The sequence below is a fragment of the Dendrobates tinctorius genome, unplaced genomic scaffold, assembly GCF_039654945.1.
Source record: "Dendrobates tinctorius isolate UK_male_01 unplaced genomic scaffold, ASM3965494v1 ptg000056l, whole genome shotgun sequence".
Lineage (NCBI taxonomy): Eukaryota > Metazoa > Chordata > Amphibia > Anura > Dendrobatidae > Dendrobates > Dendrobates tinctorius.
Genome location: NW_027361724.1, coordinates 10,256,064 through 10,279,691, shown reverse-complemented (window position 1 = coordinate 10,279,691; position 23,628 = coordinate 10,256,064).

Here is a 23,628-nt window from a genome sequence, read left to right as displayed (position 1 = left end):
GATCGTCGTGGGACACACTCGTGGACTGCTTCGGATCGTGGGTGAGTATTTTTGTGGTTTGTTATGTTAATATTTATTCCGTAGACGACAATGGCTTCGGGGAACAATGTGACAAGTATTGGTAAGTATGTTACTCTATGTTATATGTACTGTATGTCTATGTATGTATTGTATGAATGTATTGTATGTATGTAGTATATATGTGGTATGTATGTAGCATGTAGTATGTATGTAGCATGCATGTAGCATGTAGTATGTATGTAGCATGCATGTAGTATATATGTAGTATGTATGTAGCATGCATGTAGTATATATGTAGCATGCATGTAGTATGTATGTGGTATGTATGTAGTATATATGTAGTATGTATGTAGTATATATGTAGCATGTATGTAGTATGTATGTAGCATGCATGTAGCATGTAGTATGTATGTAGCATGCATGTAGTATATATGTAGTATGTATGTAGCATGCATGTAGTATATATGTAGTATGTATGTAGTATATATGTAGCATGTATGTAGTATATATGTAGCATGCATGTAGCATGTAGTATGTATGTAGCATGCATGTAGTATATATGTAGTATGTATGTAGCATGCATGTAGTATATATGTAGCATGCATGTAGTATATATGTAGTATGTATGTAGTATATATGTAGCATGTATGTAGTATGTATGTAGCATGCATGTAGCATGTAGTATGTATGTAGCATGCATGTAGCATGTAGTATGTATGTAGCATGCATGTAGTATATATGTAGTATGTATGTAGCATGCATGTAGTATATATGTAGTATGTATCATGTAGTATGTATGTAGCATGCATGTAGTATATATGTAGCATGCATGTAGTATATATGTAGTATGTATGTTGCATGTAGTATGAATGTAGCATGTATGTAGTATGTAGTATGAATGTAGCATGTATGTAGTATGTAGTATGAATGTAGCATGTAATTTTTTTTTTTTTTTTTACATTTAACACATTAGCCGGATGATGGGACTACTACTGTCCCATCATTGGCTAATGTGTCAATCACTGTCATGGTAGCAGGCATCGCCAGATGGGACTTGTAGTCCCATCGGACGATGCCTGCACAGACCCCCGGAGCCTGCACAGACCACCGGCAGGCCGGCACAGCCCCCCGGCAGGCCGGCACAGCCCCCCGGCAGGCCGGCACAGCCCCCCGGAGCCTGCACAGACCACCGGCAGGCCGGCACAGACCACCGGAGCCTGCACAGACCCCCTGGCAGGCCGGCACAGCCCCCCGGCAGGCCGCCACAGCCCCCCGGCAGGCCGGCACAGCCCCCCGGAGCCTGCACAGACCACCGGCAGGCCGGCACAGACCACTGGAGCCTGCACAGACCCCCTGGCAGGCCGGCACAGCCCCCCGAAAGGCCCGTACAGACCCCAGAGAGGCTGTACAAGGGCAGGAAAGGGTTTTTCTTATTCCGATACCGGAAGTCCCATAGACTTGAATGGGACTTCCGGTATCGGAATCGGCGATACCGATACTTTTTTTAAAGATCGGCCGATACCATCCGATACGATACTTTGAAGTATCGGATGGTATCGCTCAACTCTAGTCACCACCATCTTTCAGAAGGGCATGCAAGTGATTGGCTTGCTTTGGTGGGCGTCACAGGGGGTATAAAAGGGCGTGCACGCCGACCGCCATCTTACTTCTGCCGATCTTAGCATAGGGAGAGGTTGCTGCTGATTCTGTAGGGAGAGCGTTAGGCAGGGAAGAAGACCAAAAAACTGCTTCTGCTGCTAGCGATTTGGCCTGCACAACACACCAGTCACTGTGTGTGCAGTGCTAGGGGAGGCTATATAGTGGTGTATCAGTGGTGTTGGTTGTTGGGCTGCCTTCTAAGGCTTCCTGACAGGCTGGCATTGCTGTTTACCCACTGCTCCGCAAACTGCTTTTTTAAAAGCAATCCAATTTCACTTATCCTCTAGTCACTTTGGTCACAGCTGTGCCATCGAGCCTGTCACATAGCGCTCAGATATTCATTGGGCCTCGCACAATCCAAAAGTGTCCAGTGTCCAAAAGTGTGTGCAGAGATTCAAACTCTCACTTATCCTCTAGTCACTTAGGTCACAGCTGTGCCATCGAGCCTGTCACATAGCGCTCAGATATTCATTGGGCCTCACACAATCCAAAAGTGTCCAGTGTCCAAAAGTGTGTGCAGAGATTCAAACTCTCACTTATCCTCTAGTCACTTAGGTCACAGCTGTGCCATCGAGCCTGTCACATAGCGCTCAGATATTCATTGGGCCTCACATAATCCAAAAGTGTCCTGTGTCCAAAAGTGTGTGCAGAGATTCAAACTCTCACTTATCCTCTAGTCACTTAGGTCACAGCTGTGCCATCGAGCCTGTCACATAGCGCTCAGATATTCATTGGGCCTCACACAATCCAAAAGTGTCCAGTGTCCAAAAGTGTGTGCAGAGATTCAAACTCTCACTTATCCTCTAGTCACTTAGGTCACAGCTGTGCCATCGAGCCTGTCACATAGCGCTCAGATATTCATTGGGCCTCACACAATCCAAAAGTGTCCAGTGTCCAAAAGTGTGTGCAGAGATTCAAACTCTCACTTATCCTCTAGTCACTTAGGTCACAGCTGTGCCATCGAGCCTGTCACATAGCGCTCAGATATTCATTGGGCCTCACACAATCCAAAAGTGTCCAGTGTCCAAAAGTGTGTGCAGAGATTCAAACTCTCACTTATCCTCTAGTCACTTAGGTCACAGCTGTGCCATCGAGCCTGTCACATAGCGCTCAGATATTCATTGGGCCTCACACAATCCAAAAGTGTCCAGTGTCCAAAAGTGTGTGCAGAAATTCAAAATCTCCCCTGTCCTATAGACACCTTGTACCTTGTTTTACATACTATATAGTTTGTTGGATTTTGTCTACATTTCTACCAAAAATGAGGAAGGTTGGTGGAAGAGGCCGTGGAATTGGGCGGGGGTTGGCAGCTGGTAATGATGGTGTTGGTGGTGGATCTGATGGTAGTGGCAAGAGCAAAATAGGACCGAATGCAGGAGGTGTTGAGCCTGCGTCATCGTCTGGCTACATAAGGCCTCGAACGTTTAGTTTTCTAGGAGTTGGCAAACCGCTTTTAAAGCCAGAGCATCAGGAAAAAGTTTGGTCTTACATTGCTGACTCAGCCTCCAGCTCTATCGCCTCCTCTTCTTCAGTTGTAAAAAGTAAAAGCACTGAGTCGTCATTGGAGGCTCATGTTCATGAACCACACCTTTCCTTGTGTCCTTCACCCCAACCAAGATTGAAGGATGACGCAGGCCATACTACTGATTACTCCATGGAGCTGTTTTCACATACCATGCCTGGATTATCAAGTGAAATGGTGAATTACCCAGGCCAAGATGAATCTGACATGGAGTGCACTGATGCACAGCCGCTGATGGATGATTCTGCTGGTACATTCACTCAGAGCACTACATTGTCCTCGCAGTGTACAGAGCCAGATTCTGACCCTGATGAGACTCAGGTGCCCCTTCCTGCACACTATACCACCATACACGGTGACACAGAGGAAGGTGCACATGACATAGAAGAGGAGGTGATGGATGACCCAGTTGTTGACCCAGATTGGCATCCATTGGGGGAAGAGGGTGCTGCCAATAGCTCAGATGAGGAGCATCCACAGCAGACATCGACATCGCAACAGCTGTTATCTGGCAGGCCCGGAGCACTCCAAAGACAGGTTCCAAACATCAAAAGAGTTGCTGGACAGCTTGTCCAGAGGGTCAAAAGATCACAGCGTGCTAGGCCGCAAAATGTCTGCCAAAGTAGGAAGAGTGCAGTGTGGCACTTTTTCGAACAAAATCCTCATGATCAGGCCAAGGTTATCTGTAAGAAGTGCGCAAAGACCTTTAGCCGAGGGAAAAATCTGAAAAATTTGAATACCAGTTGCATGCTTAGACATTTAACCAGCATGCACTTGAAAGCGTGGACACAACACCAAACCTCAAGTGCCACATGTGCAACTGATCACAACGAAGGTAGTCATCAACGCTACATTGTTTCCCCCACTGTAAGCCCACCGGTTAGCACAGCAGCAAATGTTGAGGTGTCGTTGCAAGGCCACAGCAGTCGGGGAATCCAACTGTTATATCAACGAAAGACTGATTCTAGGCCATCAGAAAGAACACCAACTCCATCACCATCATCAACCCTCTCTCAGTCCGCCCTGTCCACCGCTACTTCCACCATATGCAGCTCTCAAGTCCAGCTCACCCTCCCAGACACTATGAGTAGGTCAAGAAAGTGCTCAGTCTCTCATCCGCGTACACTGGGTTTGAACGCCCACATTGCCAAACTAATCTCGTTTGAGATGATGCCCTTTCGGTTGGTGGAAAGCACAGCTTTCCGCGAACTCATGGCCTATGCAGTACCACGCTATGACCTACCCAGTCGCCACTTCTTCTCTCGCAAAGCCATCCCAGCCCTCCACCATCATGTGAAAGACCGCATTGTCCATGCACTCAAGCAGTCAGTGAGCGGAAAGGTGCACCTCACAACTGATGCATGGTCCAGTCGGCATGGCCAGGGCCGTTACGTGTCCATCACTGCGCACTGGGTTAATTTGGTGGATGCAGGGTCCACAGGGGACAGCGGTGGTGGGACAGTGCTGCCTAGCCCACGGTATAGGAAACAGTTGGCTGTAGGCGTTCCACCTCCTCCTCCTCCTCCTCCTCCTCCAGAAGCGAAAGCTCGTCCACAGAGCGCAGTCGTACGAGCACTCCATCTGCAGCTGCCACTGTTGCACACGATGTGTCCCCCTATCGAGCAGCTAGTGGAAAGCGTCAGCAGGCTGTGTTGCAGATGATGTGTTTGGGCGACAGACATACCGCCGAGGTGCTGGCCGAGTACTTGAAGCGACAAACTGAGTCATGGCTGGGCAGTGTACATCTTGAGGCAGGCAAGGTAGTTAGTGATAACGGCCGTAATTTTGTGGCAGCCATAGCCCTTTCAAAACTCAGCCACATACCTTGCTTGGCTCACACCTTGAACCTGGTGGTGCAGTGCTTCCTCAAAAATTATCCGGAGTTAACAGCCCTGCTCCAGAAGGTGCGAAAACTGTGCGCGCACATCCGCCGGTCGCCTGTACACTCCGTTCGTATGCAGAAGCTGCAGCGATTGCTCCACCTTCCCAACCACCGCCTCATTATCGACATTGCAACAAGGTGGAACTCCACCCTGCACATGGTGGAGTGGCTGTGCGAGCAGAGGCAGGCCATAATGCATTTGTGGGAGGATACACGGCCAGGCACTTTGAGAGCAGACATGGAGTTGACAGGTGTGCAGTGGTCGAAGCTGAAAGACCTCTGTAAAGTCCTTCAGTGTTTTGAGGAATGCACACGGCTGGTAAGCGCAGACGACGCCATCCTAAGCATGAGCATCCCACTTATGCGTCTGCTCATGCAAACTTTGACGCACCTTAAGGAGCAGGCGTCTGCAGCCAATGTTGATGAGGAGGAAGAGGAGGAGGGAATCTTTGATGACATTCAGCCATTGTCTGCTCAGGGACCTCTCCTGGACGAGGTGGAGGAAGAAGAGGAGGAGGAGGATGATGATGGGGATGATTACTTAGGGGAGGAGGATGCATCTCGTGGGGCAAGTGAAAATGTTGGCGTGGCAAGGTCTGGTACAGGGTTTGTGCGTGACCGGAGGGATGTGGATTTGCCAGAAAGTGCTCCTCCAACCAGCACTCGCAGTGCATCATTGACATCGGGAACATTGGCCCACATGTCAGATTATGCCTTGCGGATCCTAAAAAGGGACCCCCGCATTGCCAAAATGATGAACGATGACGACTACTGGTTGGCCAGCATCCTGGATCCACGCTATAAAGGCAAATTACAAAACATCATGCCACAGGAGAACCTTGACCTAATATTGGCTAATAAACAAGCAACTCTGGTAAATCGGTTGCTTGAGGCATTCCCGGCACACAGCAGCGGTGATGGTTCTCACACGAGCCGTACGGGCCGGGGGCAGCTTGGCAGAGGTGTTCGTGGTGCACACAGCAGAAGTGGCGTTGGAGACAGGGGTTTCATGACAATGTTGTGGACTGATTTTTCAAATACCGCTCACACAACTGGTAATACTGCATCGATGGAAAGTGACAGGAGACAGCAGTTGTCAACCATGGTTACAAACTACTTTTCCTCCCATATCGATGTTCTCCCACACAGGTCATTCCCCTTTGACTATTGGGCCGCTAAACTGGACACCTGGCCTGAATTGGCACAATATGCCTTACAGGAGCTCGCTTGCCCAGCTGCAAGTGTGCTATCGGAAAGAGTCTTCAGTGCAGCTGGATCAATCCTGACAGAAAAAAGGACCCGTCTGTCAACCCAAAATGTGGATGATCTAACCTTCATTAAAATGAACCATGCATGGGTTTCCAAGGATTTTGTCCCACCTTCCCCTGATGACACATAGGGTGACAGAAAAATGGCTTGCTTTGGTCCACCTCTTCCTGGGACTTGACCTATTTCGCCTTTTGCATCAGCTGAATGTCCAACATCAACATATGCCACTTTCTAAAACTCCCTAACTGTGCTGCCTCCCCCCCCATGGCCGGGGTCACCACCTAGCGCACGACACCGTGCGAGTGCCGTTGCCCTGGACAGGTGGGTAGGCCGACTCTTGGGCGCGGGCACTGGCACAGGGTCCCTCATGGTGCAATCAAGTGTCTCTGACGGTGGTGGTGCACACCCGCCGTCAGACACACCGCTGTACTATGAGGGGCCCAGTGCCAGTACCGACGCCCACGAGTGGGCCCCCCTTGCTTGGGCAGGGCCCCAGCATTTGCAATCTTTACTTCTCCCTGCTCCTCCGCTGTGTAATCTGGGCCGTCAAATCCATACTGTGCCTGACACCGTCTGAGCCTGCCTCCTGAGACATATATTTTGAATGTGTACGCTATCCATACATGTTATCCGGGGATACGGTACCCTTTCTAACCTTTGTGCAATCACGTGCAATCCATACTGGGCCTGACACCGTCTGAGCCTGCCTCCTGAGACATATATTTTGAATGTGTACGCTATCCATACATGTTATCCGGGGATACGGTACCCTTTCTAACCTTTGTGCAATCACGTGCAATCCATACTGGGCCTAACACCGTCTGAGCCTGCCTCCTGAGACATATATTTTGAATGTGTACGCTATCCATACATGTTATCTGGGGATACGGTACCCTTTCTAACCTTTGTGCAATCACGTGCAATCCATACTGGGCCTGACACCGTCTGAGCCTGCCTCCTGAGACATATATTTTGAATGTGTACGCTATCCATACATGTTATCCGGGGATACGGTACCCTTTCTAACCTTTGTGCAATCACGTGCAATCCATACTGGGCCTAACACCGTCTGAGCCTGCCTCCTGAGACATATATTTTGAATGTGTACGCTATCCATACATGTTATCCGGGGATACGGTACCCTTTCTAACCTTTGTGCAATCACGTGCAATCCATACTGGGCCTGACACCGTCTGAGCCTGCCTCCTGAGACATATATTTTGAATGTGTACGCTATCCATACATGTTATCCGGGGATTCGGTACCCTTTCTAACCTTTGTGCAATCACGTGCAATCCATACTGGGCCTGACACCGTCTGAGCCTGCCTCCTGAGACATATATTTTGAATGTATATGCTATCCATACATGTTATCTGGGGATACGGTACCCTTTCTAACCTTTGTGCAATCACGTGTAATCCATACTGGGCGTGAGAACGGCTGGCAAGCTACAGCACCTGTGGTTTGCACACGTAAGTTTTTCATTTTTTCAGGAATGACGGTTAGGCCTAATTCCGGAACTGCAGTTGACCTGCACTTACTGGGAAATCATTGTTCGCGGGTAATAATTGTAATCACTCAGTGATCCCCATCACTAACGTTGTTCAGCGGGTTATCTGCACCTGTAAGCGACAAACGCTGGCCTTTTCAGTGTAGCGCACATGCAGCCACGGACGTGTAAGGGCATGACACACCAGTTATTGGCCAATCTCATGTTCCAGAGCCTCACGTGTCCCTCTAGTAAGCCGGACTCGGACCGCGGGGCATGACGGAGTCTCGTTCGTTAACGGAATTAAGCTTGCAATGTGTGCATCTGTTCTGTAGCTGGCATGGTTGAGGTTTCCCAGGTGGAGTCGAATTTAACCGTAGGCTCCACTCCTGGTGGTGCCCTTCTGGACATTCCTTTAAGGTTCAGCTTTGCAACCATACTGCCCACGTAAAACCAACACTTTGCCTTCATGAACGCTATTTGGAGGGTCATGACTCGTGGGAATAACGCCGCCCAATCAGTTAACCTGCTAGAGAGATCCTTCGTTGCTCCCAAGCATGACATCACACTCCCTAGGAGGAAGGTAATGCCACTGTGGCGACCGTACTCCTGGGGGCGACACAAGTGCACTGATGCCTAGCGACTGCTCGATGAATCTGCTGGTACATTGACCCAGACCACTACATTCCCCTCTCACGCTACACGGCCTGAATCTGACCCTGATGAAACTCAGGTTACCCTTCCCATATACAGTTCCATCTTACACGGTGACAAAGAGGAAGCTGCAGATGAAAGTGCAGGTTCAGCCCACCCGCCATCAGACACACCACCGTACTATCAGGGGCCCTGTGCCAGTGCCGTCGCCAACGAGTGGGCCCCCCCTGCTTGCTCAGGATCACAGCACTTGCAAGGTTAAAATACTGTGCAGTGAGATGGAAGATGGGGACGACGAGGAGTCCAGACTAGTCCAGGGATTCCCTAGCGAGGAGACTTATTTGATTGTTTTCAATGTTGGGACAGCAATTTTTGGGGAGCACTATACTCTGGAGAATGATAGATGGGGCCCACCATACACTGGAACATTCCAAAGGTGGACATCAGACACTGGAGCAGCATTTACAGGGCCCATTATACACTAGAGCATTAGAAATGGGGCCCATTATGTTTGGAGCATTATTTGGGCCCATAAGACAGTGGAGCTTCATCCATGGGGACCAACATATACTGTAGCATTATGTGGAGCTCATCATATACTGTTTCAAACATTATATGGGACCAATGATTCTGTATGGAGAAATAGATGGGCCTCGTCATGAGATGTAAAAAGTGAAGTATTTTTCATTGTACTATACCGCTATTTCTCTGCCGTATCGGAGCATGATCATTGATGAGTTGTGGTATGTGTTAAAGGGGCGCTCTTTCGCCCAGGGCACATGAAAACCTGCAGCCAGCCCTCCCCCCCACAACTTTAGCCAAATAACCCCCATTTTTCAGTGCGTAACTTGTATTATGAAGTTAATTAAGGTTGACAAGCTTAAGTAAGAAGAATTGATGCTTTTGGCATTCAAATGGGCACTGTAGGTGTGTTTCCTGTCCTCCTCTCACTGCCGACTTTTATTCCCCATTGACTTACATTGGGTTTCGTGTTTCGGGACGACCCCGACTTTTCCCTATAATCAGACGATCTTGCTCGACCCGACTTTTGGAAAAGTCGGGTTTCACGAAACGAAACGCGACCCTAAAAAACCAAAAGTCGCTCAACTCTAATAGTTACGCATTGAAAACTGGGGGTTATTTGGCTAAAGTTGTGGAGGGGGGTAGGGCTGGCTCCAGGTTTTTGTGTGCCCCTGGGCAAAAGAGTGTCAATGCGCCCCTTTAACACATACCACAATTCATGATGCTCCGATGCAGCACCGAAATATAGATACAGTACAATGAAAAATACTTCACTTCTTGCATGACATGACTGATATCTATTTTAAATTCTACAATAGCTCAAAAACGGACAGTATATTACTCCATACAGTATTATGGCCACCACATGGTGCGCCATACAGAATAATGAGCCCCATATATTTCTCCATACAGAATAATTGGTCCCATATAATGTTCAACAGTATATGATGAGCTCCACATAATGCTACAGTGTATGATGGTCTCCATGGATGATGCTCAAGTGTGTTATGGGCCCAAAAAATGCTTCATATATAATGGGCCCCATTTCTAATGCTCCAGTGTATAATGGGCCCCATAGATACTGCTCCAGTGTCTGATGTCCCCCATTTGGAATGCTACAGTATATGATGGGCCTCATGGATGATGCTCCAGTGTATGATGGGCCCAAATAATGCCCCATGTATAATGAGCCCCATTTCTAATGCACCAGTGTATAATGGGCCCCGTAAATGCTGCTCCAGTGTCTGATGTCCCCCATTTGGAATGCTCCAATATATGATGGGCCTCATGGTTGATGCTCCAGTGTATGATGGGCCCAAATAATGCTCCATATATAATCTGCCCCATTTAGAATGCTCCAGTATATGATGGGCCCCATGGATGATGCTCCATTGTGTTATGGGCCCAAATAATGCTCCATTTATAATGTGCCCCATTTAGAATTAACCCAGGCATGTTATGTGAAAAGAGCTCCATGGAGTAATCTGAAGTGTGGGCTGCCACATCTTTTACTTTTGGTGTGGGTGAAGGACCAAGGAAAGGGGTTGCTCCTGACCAGAAGCCTGCACTGACAACTCAGTGCTTGCATTTTTTGAAACCTCAGAAGAGGAGGCGATAGAGCTGGAGGCTGTTTCAGCAATGTAAGGCAAAACCAGTTCCTGATGCTCTGACTTTAAAAGCAGTTTACCTACTCCCAGAATAGGGAGCCTTACAGGCCTTCTGGAGCCAGACCATGACGCAGTCTCAACACCTCCTGCCTTAGCTGCTATTGTGCTTTTGCCACTACCAGCAGATGCACCACCACCATCAGTACCAGCTGGCCCCCCACGCCCAAGTCTACGGCCTCTTCCACCATACTTACTAATTTTTGTGAAAATTTACCCAAAATACCAGCAGATATAGGGTACTGCATCAGAAACGTACAGCTCTATACAGTCTAGGGATAATTGTAAATCTCCGTATATATTTCATGAGTCATACACAGATGCTCACAGGCTCAGTATGGATTACACAATAATATAAAAAGTTGAAAAAGGGTACAGTATCACCAGATACAAGGTATATATAGTATAGTTTAAACATTTTGAAAATCCATATATATTACAGGAGGCAGATATAAACGCTCTCAGGCCCAGTATGGATTGGACAACAATATAAAAAGCAGTAAATGGGTAATGTATCCCAAGCGTACAGCTGTATACAGTGTTGGTGTAATCTTAAATCTCCAAATATATTTCCGGAGTAACAGACAGACATTCACAGGCTCATTATGGATTACACCAGAATCAAAATAGCAAAAAAGGGTACTATATCAGAAGCGTAGAGCTGTATACAGTGTTGGGCAAATTTGAAATCTCTGTATATATTTCCGGAGTCACCCTCAGACGCTCACTCAGTCTGGATTTGACCATAATACAAAATGTTGTAAAAAAGGTACTGGATAACAAGATAGCAAGTATATATATTAAAGGGTACAATTTAAATCTCCGTATAGATATTCCCGTAGTCACCCTCAGACGCTCACTCAGTATGGATTTGACCGTAATACTAAATGTCGAACAAAAGTACTGTATAACAAGATAGACGCTGTATATAGTATAGGGTAAAATTTTTATCTCCCTATATATAGAAGGAGAAAACCACACACGCTCACTCAGTATGGATTATACCATAATAAACAATTTAGAACAAAGGTACTGTATCAGCAGATTCAAGGTGTATCCAGTCTAGGGGTAATTGTAAATTTCCGTCTATATTTCTGGAGTCAGACACAGACACTCACAGGCTCAGTATGGATTACACCAGAATATAAAAAGTAGAAAAAGTGAAATGTATTCGAAGCGTACACCAGTATACATTGTTGGGGTAATTTTAAATCTTCGTATATATTTCAGTCTCAGTAAGCCAGTCCAGACTCTCCGCTACTGGAAACTAGATGGATACAAGTACAGACGGAAAGTGAAGTGTTTGCAGAAATTTGTGATTTACTAATCACGGGAAAACCTCCCAGTAGATTTCGCAGAGGCAATGCTGACCCTCAATTACTTTGTCTGTGGAGCCTGCGAAAATGGTTCTATGTGAATAAAGGGTTGCTGTATCGCAGTAGCATGGATCCCATCCCCGTTACTCGTCTCCATCAAATTGTGATCACAGCGAGAGATGTAGACATGGTCCTCACTGCCTATCATGATGTGTCTGGTCACTTTGGAGTGCAAAAGACAGAAGCCACATACCGTAGGTGATCCTATTGGATTGGCATGAGAGGAGACATTGAAAAATGGTGGCAGGAATGTCACACGTCTGTGCCTGGGAAAACTGTGAAAGCTGATCATAAAGCACCATTGCATCTGATTGTGAGTCGATGTCCATTACAAATGGTAGCCATTGATCATCTGAAGGTAGATGCCAGCAGGACAGACCATGACTACGTCTTAACCATCATCGATCAGTTCAGCAAATTTGTCTGAGACACTGTATTGTACTATGAGGGGCCCTGTGTCAGTGCCGTCGCCACGAGTGGGCCCCCCCTGCTTGCTCATGGCCACCCACCTGTTCAGAGCAACGGCTGTTAACTCCGGATAATTGTTTAGGAAGCACTGCACCACCAGGTTGAAAGTGTGAGCCAGGCAAGGTATGTGTGTGAGTTTTGCAAGGGCTATGGCTGCCACAAAATTCTGGCCGTTATCACTGACTACCTTGCCTGGCTCAAGATGTAGACTGCCCAGCTCAGTTTGTCGCTGCAAGTAGTCTGTCAGTACCTTCACGGTGTGTCTGTTGTCACCTAAAGACATCATCTTTAAAACAGCCTGCTGCCGCTTACCACTAGCTGTACGATAGTGGGACACCTCGTGTGCAACACTGCCAGCTGCAGATGGAGTGCTCATGCGACTGCGGTAAAGGAAACAGCCAACTGTTTCCTATACCATGGGCTAGGCAGCACTGTTACACCGCCGCTGTCCCCTGCAGAGCCTGCATCCACCACATTAACGCAGTGAGCAGTGATGGACACGTAACGGCCCTGGCCATGCCTACTGGACCATGCATCTGTTGTGAGGTGCACCTTTCCACTCACTGATTGTTTGAGTGCATGAAGAATGCGGTCTTTCACATGCAGGTGGAGGGCAGGGATGGCTTTTCGAGAAAAGAAGTGCCGACTGGGTAGGTCATAGCGTGGGACAGCGTAGGCCATGAGCTCTCAGAAAGCTTTGTTTTCAACCAAACGGAAGGGCATCATCTCTAATGAGATCAGTTTGGCAATGTAGGCGTTCAGAGCCAGTGTACGCGGATGAGAGGATGAGTACTTTCTTGTCCTACTCAGAGTGTCTGCTAGGGTGAGCTGGACTTGAGAGTTGCATATGGGGGAACTAGCGGTGGACCGGACGGACTGAGAGGGGGTTGGTGATGGTGTTGGTGGTGATGGCCTAGATTCAGTGTTTCGTTGCAAAACCATTGTGATTCCCTGACTGCTTTGGCCTTGCAACGACACCTCAACATTTATTGCTGGTGGTGTGCTTACCGGTGGCGGTGGTCTTACAGTGGGAGAAGCGATGGAGTGTTGCTGGCTAGCTTCAGTCGGAGCAGGTGCACATGTGGTACCTGAGGTTTTGTAGTCCGTCCACGCTTGCAAGTGCATGGTGGTTAAATGTCTAAGCATGCAACTGGTATTCAAGTTTCTGAGATTTTTCCCTCGGCTAAAGGTACAGATAACCTTTGCCTCATCAGTAGGATTTTGGACAAAGTGCCACACTGCACTCTTCCTACTATGGTATAAATTTTCAGGGCTTTGCACGCTGTGCTAATTTGACCGTGTGGCCAAGCTGTACTGCACCTCTTTTGGTTTTTGTTCCATGTTTTTGGACAGCTAAGGGCCTGCCAGATAACCTCTGCTGCGATGTCGATGCCCGCTGCGGATCCCTCTCCTCATCTGAGCTATTGCCAGTGGCACCCTCTTCCCCCAATGGATGCCAATCCGGGTCAACAACTGGGTCATCCATCACCTCCTCTTCAATTTCATCTGCACCTTCCTCTGTGTCACCCTGTAAGGTGGTATAGTATGCGAAAAGAGGCACCTGAGTTTCATCAGGGTCAGATTCTGGATCAGTAGACTGTGAGGGCAATGTAGTGCTGTGGGTCAATGTACCAGCAGAATCATCTAGCAGTGGCTGTGCATCAGTGCACTCCATGTCAGATTCATCTTGGACTGGGGAATTCAGGAGTTGACTGGATAACCCAGGCATGGTATGTGAAAAGAGCTCCATGGAGTAATCTGAAGTGTGGGCTGCCGCATCCTTCACTTTTGGTGGGGGTGAAGGACACAAGGAAAGGTGTTTTTCCTGACCAGAATCTTGCACTGACAACTCAGTGCTTGCAGGTTTTGAATGTTCAGAAGAGGAGGCAATAGAGCTGGTGGCTGTTTCGGCAATGTAAGCCAAAACCTGTTCCTGATGCTCCAGCTTTAAATGCGGTTTTCCTACTCCAAGAAAAGGGAACCTTACAGGCTTTCTTGTGCCAGACGATGACGCAGGCTCAACACCTCCTGCCTTAGCTGCTAATGTGCTTTTGGCATAACCAGCAGATGCACCACCACCACCACCATCTGCCCCATCTGCCCCCCCGTCCACATTCGTGGGTTCTTCCACCATACTTCCTCATGTTTGTGAAAATGTAACAAAAATACCAGCAGATATATGGTACTGTATGAGGAGTGTATAGCTGTATAAGGTGTAGGTAAAAATTTATATCTCCGTATATATTTCCTTAGTCACAGACTCTCTCCCAGTATGTATTTGACCGTAATCCAACCAGCAGATATACGGTACTTTATCAGAAGCAGACAGCTTGACAATTTTACATACACCGTACAGCGGTGTACGTGCACGCTCCTCTCTCAGTACCGTGTAACGGCTGTTATCACGGCCAAATTGAAGCTATCTACGTGTGTGACTCTGTAAGGAAAAGCCGAGGAGTTTGTCTGTTCTTACAGACCTACACTCTAGGAAGATTCCAATTCTGCCCAATTCTATATACACCTTGTAGTTTGTCATACACTAGGCAATTTCTGCTGGTCACATTGCGGTGTTATAGACACAGGACCTGACAGAATCCAACTGTGTCCTGAAGTGTAGAGAGATTCCAATTCTCCACAGTCCTCTATCCACCTTTCTTACAACATCCAGAATCTGCCTGTCACATTGCGGAGTATAATAAACAGGGCCTGACAGAATCCAACTGTGTCCTGAAGTCTACAGAAATTCCAATTCTCCCCAATACTATATACACCTTGTACCTTGTTTCACAGTACCATATAGTTGGTGGTTTTTTGGGTACATTTTCCCCAAAAATGAGGAAGTGTGGTGGAAGAGTCCGTGGAAGTGGGCGGGGGTTGGCAGCTGGTAATGATGGTGTTGGTGTTGGATCTGATGGTAGTGGCAAAAGCAAAATAGCACCTAATGCAGGAGGTGTTGAGCCTGCGTCATCGTCTGGCTCCACAAGGCCTCGAAGGCTCCCTTTTCTGGGAGTAGGTAAACCACTTTTAAAGCCAGAGCTTCAAGAGCAAGTTTTGGCTTACATTGCTGACTCAGCCTCCAGCTTTGTCGCCTCCTCTTCTGAAGTTTTAAAAAATAAAAGCACTGAGTCATCATTGGAGGCTCATGTTCATGAACCACACCTTTCCTTGTGTCCTTCACCCCAACCAAAATTGAAGGATGCGGCAGGCCACACTACAGATTACTCCATGGAGCTGTTTTCACATACCATGCCTGGGTTATCAAGTCAAATCGTGAATTACCCAGGCAAAGATGAATCTGACATGGAGTGTACTGATGCACAGCCACTGATAGATGATTCTGCTGGTACATTCACTCAGAGCACTGCATTGTCCTCGCAGTGTACTGAGCCAGAATCTCACCCAGATGAAACTCAGGAGCCACTTCCCGAATACTATACCACCATACACGGTGACACAGAGGAAGGTGCACACGACATTGAAGAGGAGGTGATGGATGACCCAGTTGTTGACCCAGATTGGCATCCATTGGGGGTAGAGGGTGCCGCTGCTAATAGCTCAGAAAAGGAGGAAGAGCATCCGCAGCGGGCATCGACATCGCAACAGCTGTTATCTGGCAGGCCCCGAGCAATCCAAAAACGGGTTACAAAAACCAAAAGAGTTGCAGGACAGCTTGGCCAGATGGTCAAAATAGCACAGTGTGCAAGGCCTCAAAATGTCTTCCATAGTAGGAAGAGTGCAGTGTGGCACTTTTTTGAACAAAATCCTAATGATCAGGCAAAGGTTATCTGTAAGAAGTGCGCAAAGACCTATAGCCGAGGGAAAAATCTGAGAAATTTGAATACCAGTTGCATGCTAAGACATTAAACCACCATGCACTTGCAAGCGTGGACGGACTACCAAAACTCTCATACCACATGTGCTACTGCTCCCAAAGAAGGTAGTCAGCAACGCTACATTGTTTCCCCCACTGTAAGTCCACCGGTTAGCACACCACCAGCAGCAAATGTCGAGTTGTCGTCGCAAGGGCAAATCAGTCAGGGAATCACACTATTATTGCAACGAAAGACTGAATGTAGGCCATCAGAAAGAACACCAACTCCATCACCATCATCAACCCTCTCACAGTCCACCATGTCCACCGCTAGTTCCACCATATGCAGCTCTCAAGTCCAGCTCAACCTACCAGAGACTATGAGTAGGACAAGAAAGTACTCATCCTCTCATCCGCCTACACTGGGTTTGAATGCCCACATTACCAAACTAATCTCGTTAGAGAAGATGCCCTATCGGTTGGTTGAAAGCACAGCTAACTCATGGCCTACGCAGTACCACACTATGACCTACCCAGTCGCCACTTCTTTTCTCGCGATGCCATCCCAGCCCTCCACCTTCATGTGAAAGACCGCATTGTCCACGGACTAAAGCAATCAGTGAGTGGAAAGGTGCACCTCATAACTAATGCTTGGTCCAGTAGGCATGGCCAGGGCCGTTACATGTCCATCACTGCGCACTGGGTTAATGTGGTGGATCCAGGGTCCACAGGGGACAGCTGTGATGGCACAGTGCTGCCTAGCCCACGGCATAGGAAACAGTTGGCTGTAGGCATTTGACCCTCCTCCTCCTCCTCCAGAAGCGAAAGCTCGTCCACAGAGAGCAGTCGCACGAGCACTGCATCCGCAGCTGACAGTGGTGCACACGATGTGTCCCACTATCGATCAGCTAGTGGAAAGCGTCAGCAGGCTGTGTTGCAGATGATGCGTTTGGGCGACAGACACACGGCGGAGGTACTGGCCGACTACTTTCAGCGACAAACTGAGTCATGGCTGGGCAGTCTACATCTTGAGGCAGGCAAGGTAGTTAGTGATAACAGCCGGAATTTTGTGGCAGCCATAGCCCTTTCAAAACTCAGACACATACCTTGCTTGGCTCACACCTTGAACCTGGTGGTGCAGTGCTTCCTCAGTAATTATCCGGAGTTAACAGGCCTGCTCCATAAGGTTCGAAGACTGTGCTCGCACATCCGCCGGTCGCCGGTACACTCCAGTCGTATGCAGAAGCTGCAGCGATTGCTCCACCTTCCCAAGCACCGCCTAATTATCGACGTTGCAACAAGGTGGAACTCCACCCTGCACATGGTTGAGCGGCTGTGCGAACAGAGGCAGGCCGTAAAGCATTTGTGGGAGGATACACGGTCAGGCACTTTGAGGGCAGACATGGAGTTGACAAGTGTGCAGTGGTCGAAGCTGAAAGACCTCTGTAAAGTCCTTCAATGTTTTGAGGAATGCACATGGCTGGTAAGCGCAGACGACGCCATCATAAGCATGAGCATCCCACTTATGCGTCTGCTCATGCAAACTTTGACGCACATCAAGGAGCAGGCATCTGCAGCCGAGGATGATGAGGAAGAGGAGGAGGGAAGCCTTGATGACAGTCAGCCATTGTCTGTTCAGGGAACTGTCGTGGACGAGGTGGAGGAAGAAGAGGAAGAGGAGGATGATGATGGGGATGATTATTTAGGGGAGGAGGATGCTTCTCGTGGGGCAAGAGAAAATGTTGGCGTGGCAAGGTCTGGTACTTGGTTTGTGCGTGACTGGAGGGATGTGGATTTGCCAGAAAGTGCTCCTCCACCCAGCACTCGCAGTGCATCATTGACACCAGGAACATTGGCCCACATGTCAGATTATGCCTTGCAGATCCTAAAAAGGGACCCCCGCATTGCCAAAATGATGAACGATGATGACTACTGGTTGGCCAGCATCCTGGATCCACGCTATAAAGGCAAATTCCAAAACATCATGCCACAGGAGAACCTTGACCTAATATTGGCTAACAAACAAGCTACTCTGGTAAACCGGTTGGTTGAGGCATTCCCAGCACACAGCAGTGGTGATGGTTCTCACATGAGCCATAGGGGCCGGGGCCAACTTGGAAGAGGTGTTTGTGGTGCACACATCAGAAGTGGCATTGGAGACAGGGTTTTCATGACCATGTTGTGGACTGATTTTTCAAGTCTCGCTCACACGACTGGTAATACTGCATCAATTGAAAGTGACAGGAGACAGCACTTGTCAACTATGGTTGCAAACTACTTTTCCTCCCATATTGATGCTCTCCCTCACAGATCATTCCCATTTGACTATTGGGCAGCTAAACTGGACACCTGGCCTGAATTGGCACAATATTGTGACGGCCGTCTGTGAATCTGGGCTGCAGTAGGAACAGCACCCCGACTAACCCCGAGACCCTTAACCCCTATACAGGGACCTGGAATTGTAGCAAGGCCCAGGGGGTAGCTGTTCAGAGGAGCAGTGGACCAGAGCAAGATGGCCGCCAAGGGGTCAAAACTAAAACCCGTAATCAAAGTCAGGAGGCAGGAGTCGGAGGCCGGAGGGCAGCAGAGGTACGAAATCAGCAGACAGAAGGAGAGTCAAAATTCCAGGCCAGGGTCAGTAAAACCAGGATGGCAGCAAGGTACAAAATCAGCAGGCAGAAGGAGAGTCGGGAATCCAATCAAAGGTCAGCGTCAAAATATCAGAATAGAAGCAGAGGTACAAAAACGGCAGGCAATAGAATGGTCAGAAATCCAGGCTGAGGTCAGAGTTTAACTATAGCAAATTACACAGTAGCACGCAGGGGAACCAAGAATATATCCGGCGGCTTGCAAGACCAATCCCAAGGTATTTGAGGGATCGGGTCATCCCTCACAGGTTCCCGGACTGATGATGTAACCAGGATCACCCCCAGGACCAGGCCAGACAGACATGCAGTAAGCCCTACATGACTGACAGAGGGGCGGAGCCTGCAGCCACCAGATGCCTGCACAGGGGCCTCTTCTCTGTCACCACCCTCACCCTGAGGTGAACCACGGTGCCTCCCAGTGGTCGAGGCAGGAACAGCCGTCCCCGAGTCTGACGGCGACGTGACGCCCGGCGCCTCCTAGTGACCGAGACCGGAACAGCAGGCCCCGAGTCGGTGGCGAAGTGTCAGTCCAGCGCCTCCTAGTGGCCGGAGCCGGAACAGCAGGCCCTGAGTCTGGTGGCGACGTGCCAGTCCGGCGCCTCCTAGCGGCCGAAGCCGGAACAGCAGGCCCTGAGTCTGGCGGCGACGTGACAAATATGCCTTACAGGAGCTCGCTTGCCCAGCTGCAAGTGTGCTATCGGAAAGAGTCTTCAGTGCTGCTGGATCAATCCTGACAGAAAAAAGGACCCATCTGTCGACCCAAAATGTGGATGATCTAACCTTCATTAAAATGAACCATGCATGGGTTTCCAAGTATTTTGTCACACCTTACCCTGATGACACCTAGGTTTCCAGAAAAATGGCTTTCTTTGGTCTGCCTCTTCCTGGGACTTGACCAATTTCGCCTTTAGCAGCAGGTGAATGTCCCACATCAACATATGCCATTTTGTAAACCTCCCTAACTGGGCTGCCTCCTCCCCCCATGGCCGGGGTCACCACCTAGCGCACGCAACCGTGCGAGTGCCGTTGCCCTGGACAGGTGGGTGGGCCGACTCTTGGGGGCGGGCACAGGGTCCCTCATAGTGCAATCAAGTGTCTCTGACAGCGGGGGTGCACACCCGCCTTTAGACACACCGCCATACTATGAGGGGCCCAGTGCCAGTACCGACGCCCACGAGTGGGACCCCCTTGCTTGGGCAGGGCCCCAGCATTTGCAATGTTTACCTCTCCCTGCTTCTCTGCTGTGTAGTCTGAGCTGTCAAATCCTTCACTGGGACTGCCACTACAAATTTGGTGAACTGATAGAAGATGATGGTTAAGACGTAGCTATGCCCTGTCCCACTGGCCGGGATCTAGCTTCAGATGATCAATGGCTTCCATTTCTTATGGACGTCGACTCGCAATGAGATGCATTGGTGGTTTCTCATCAGCTTTCACAGTTTTCCTACCCACAGACGTGTGACATTCCAGTGCTCATTTTTAAATGTGCCCTCTCATGCCAATCCAAATGAATCGCCTACGGCCTGTGGCTTCTGTCTTTTGCACTCCAAAGTTATGTGACAGAGCATGATAGGTAGTGAGCACCATGTTTACATCTCTCCCTGTGATCAAAATTATATGGATATGAGTAATGGTGATGGGATCAACGGTACTGTGATACAGCAACACTTTCTTCACAAAGAAAGGTTTTCGCTGTCTCCACACACTAATTAATTGAGGGTCTGCATCGCCTCTGAGAATTGTGACGGAAGTTTATCCCGTGAATAGGAATTCCTAGATTTCTGCAATCACTAGAATTTATGTCAGTAATTGTATGCATCTCATTTCCTATTGCGGAGAGACTGGACTGTCTTACTGAGACAGAAATATATATGAAGATTTAAAAATACCACCAAAAGTGTATACTGGTGTACGCTTCAAATACATTTCCTTTTTTGCTACGTTTTAGATTGTTGTCTAATCCATACTGAGAACATGGAGATTTTAAATATTTAAACTATGCTATATATACACCTGTTATCCAGTGATAATGTACCCTTTCTCAACTTTGTACAAGCTGGTCAAATCCATACTGGGCCTGAGACCGTCTAAGCCTGCATCCTGATCTATAGACATAGGTTTTTAATGTGTAAACTATGCTATACGTACCTGTAATCCGGTGATACGTTACCCTTTCTCACCTTTGTTCAATCACGTCTAATCCATACTGGGCCTGAGACCGTCTGAGCCTGCCTCCTGTTATATAGACCTTTGTTTTTAATGTGTAAACTATGCTATACATACCTGTTATCCAGTGATACGGTACCCTTTGTCACCTTTGTCCAATCATGTCTAATCCATACTGGGCCTGAGACCGTCTGAGCCTGCCTCCTGATATATAGACATAGATTTTTAATGTGTAAACTATGCTACATATATACGTGTTACCCGGTGAAACTGTACCCTTTATCAACTTTCTAGAATCTTGTTGAATCTATACTGGGCCTGAGAATGGCTGCCGAGCTGTTAAGCAAGCTACAGCAACTGTGGTTTGGACACGTAATTTTTTTGCATTTTTTCAGGAATGCCGGTTAGGCCTAATTCAGGAATTGCGGTTGACCTGCACTTACTGGGAAATCATCGTTCGCGGGGAATAATTGGAATCACAGATCCCTATCACTAACGGTGTTCTGCGGGTTATCTGCACCTGTAAGCGACAAAAGCTGGTCCTTTCAGTGCAGCGCGCATGCAGCCCCGGACATGTAACACCATGATAGACCATGATAGTGCCAGAGCCTCGCGTATCCCTCTAGTAAGCTTGACGCGTACCGCGGGGGCATGCCGGAGTCTCATTCGTTAACGGAATAAAGCTGACAAATTGCTAGCACAACTACAAACGGACATACCACACCACACACACAATCGACCAAGCTTTCAATATGTGCATCTTTTCTTGAGGTGGCATGGTTGTGGTTTCCCAGGTGGAGTCCAATTAAGCTGCAGGCTCCACTCCTGGTGGTGCCTTTTTGGACATTCCTTTAAGGTTCAGCTTTGCAATCATACTGCCCCCCGGAAAGCAAACACCTTGCCTTCATGGACGCTGTTTGGAGGTTCGTGGGAATAACGCCGCCCGATCACCAGTTGGCATAATTTATTGGTGGGAAGTCAGACGGTATATGATCGTGTTCGATTTCAGAATTTTTTTTTTTTGGTTGGTATTTTACATTTTTATTCCAGCCTTTCTTGACTTCATAAGGGAATGACAAGCCTATATCTGTGTCTCCTCCACCTCCTCCTTTTACTCCTCCACCTCTTTTCTAAATGTAGTTGCCCTTTTCCATATGTAATTTTTGTCTTCTGAGCATTTTCTCTGCTTTGGGACACCTTTTAAGGTGTTTTGTAATTGTTTTCTATGTGTTTGTATGTGTTTGTGTTTGCCTGCCATTGCTTTCAATGGGGTTTGACGAACATTCGATGAAATTGCCTCCTGTGTGATGAACCAAAACACTAGTGTGGTGGCTCAACACTACTCCTGATATATAGACATATGTTGTTAATGTTTAAACTATGCTATATATACCTGCTATCTGATGATACTGTACACTTTGTCTACTTTTTATATTCTTGTCTAATCCATACTGAGCATGTGAGCGTCTCTGTGTGACTGATGGAATATATATGGAGATTGACAATTATCCTTTTGACTGAATAGAGCTGTACATTTCTGATACAGTGCCATATATCTGATGTTATTTTGTGTCTATTTTGTCCAAATTGTTGAAGTTTGGTGGAAGAGGCTGCGGACATGGGCGCACGGGGGCCAGCTGGTGATGATGGTGGTGGTGCATCTGCTGGTAGTGGCAAAAGCACAATAGCAGCTAAGGCAGGAGGGCCCACCCCACCGCACTGTCAGACACACCGCCACACACCGCCGTACTATTAGAGGGGCCCTGCGCCACTGCCGTCGCCAACGCGTGGGCCCCCCTGCTTGCTCAGGATCACAGCACTTGCAAAGTTGAAATACTTACCTCTCCCTGCTCCACCGCCATGACATCTTCAGCGTTTCCTGACAGTGATAGTCTGATCAGAGAGCGCAATGACATCACGTCTGTACGCCCTCTGCCTAAACAGCCAAGTGCAGCGAGATGGACGATGGGGACGACGAGGAGTCCAGACTAGTACAGGGATTCCATAGCGAGGAGACTTATTTAATTGTTTTCAATGTTGGGACAGCAATTTTTGGGGAGCACTATACTCTGGAGAATGATATATGGGACCCACCATACACTGGAGCATTCCAAAGGTGGACATCAGACACTGGAGCAGCATTTACAGGGCACATTATACACTAGAGCATTAGAAATGGGGCCCATTATGTATGCAGCATTGTTTGGGCCCATAAAACATCCATGGGGACCAACATATACTGTAGCATGATGTGGAGCTCATCATATACTGTTTCAAACATTATATGGGGCCAATGATTCTGTATGGAGAAATATATGGGCCTCATTACTCTGTATAGCGCACTATGCGGTGGCCATAATACTGTATGGAGTAATATACTGTCCGTTTTTGGAGCTATTAAAAATGGATATCAGTCATGAGATGTAAAAAGTGAAGTATTTTTCATTGTACTATGCCGCTATTTCTCTGCGGTATC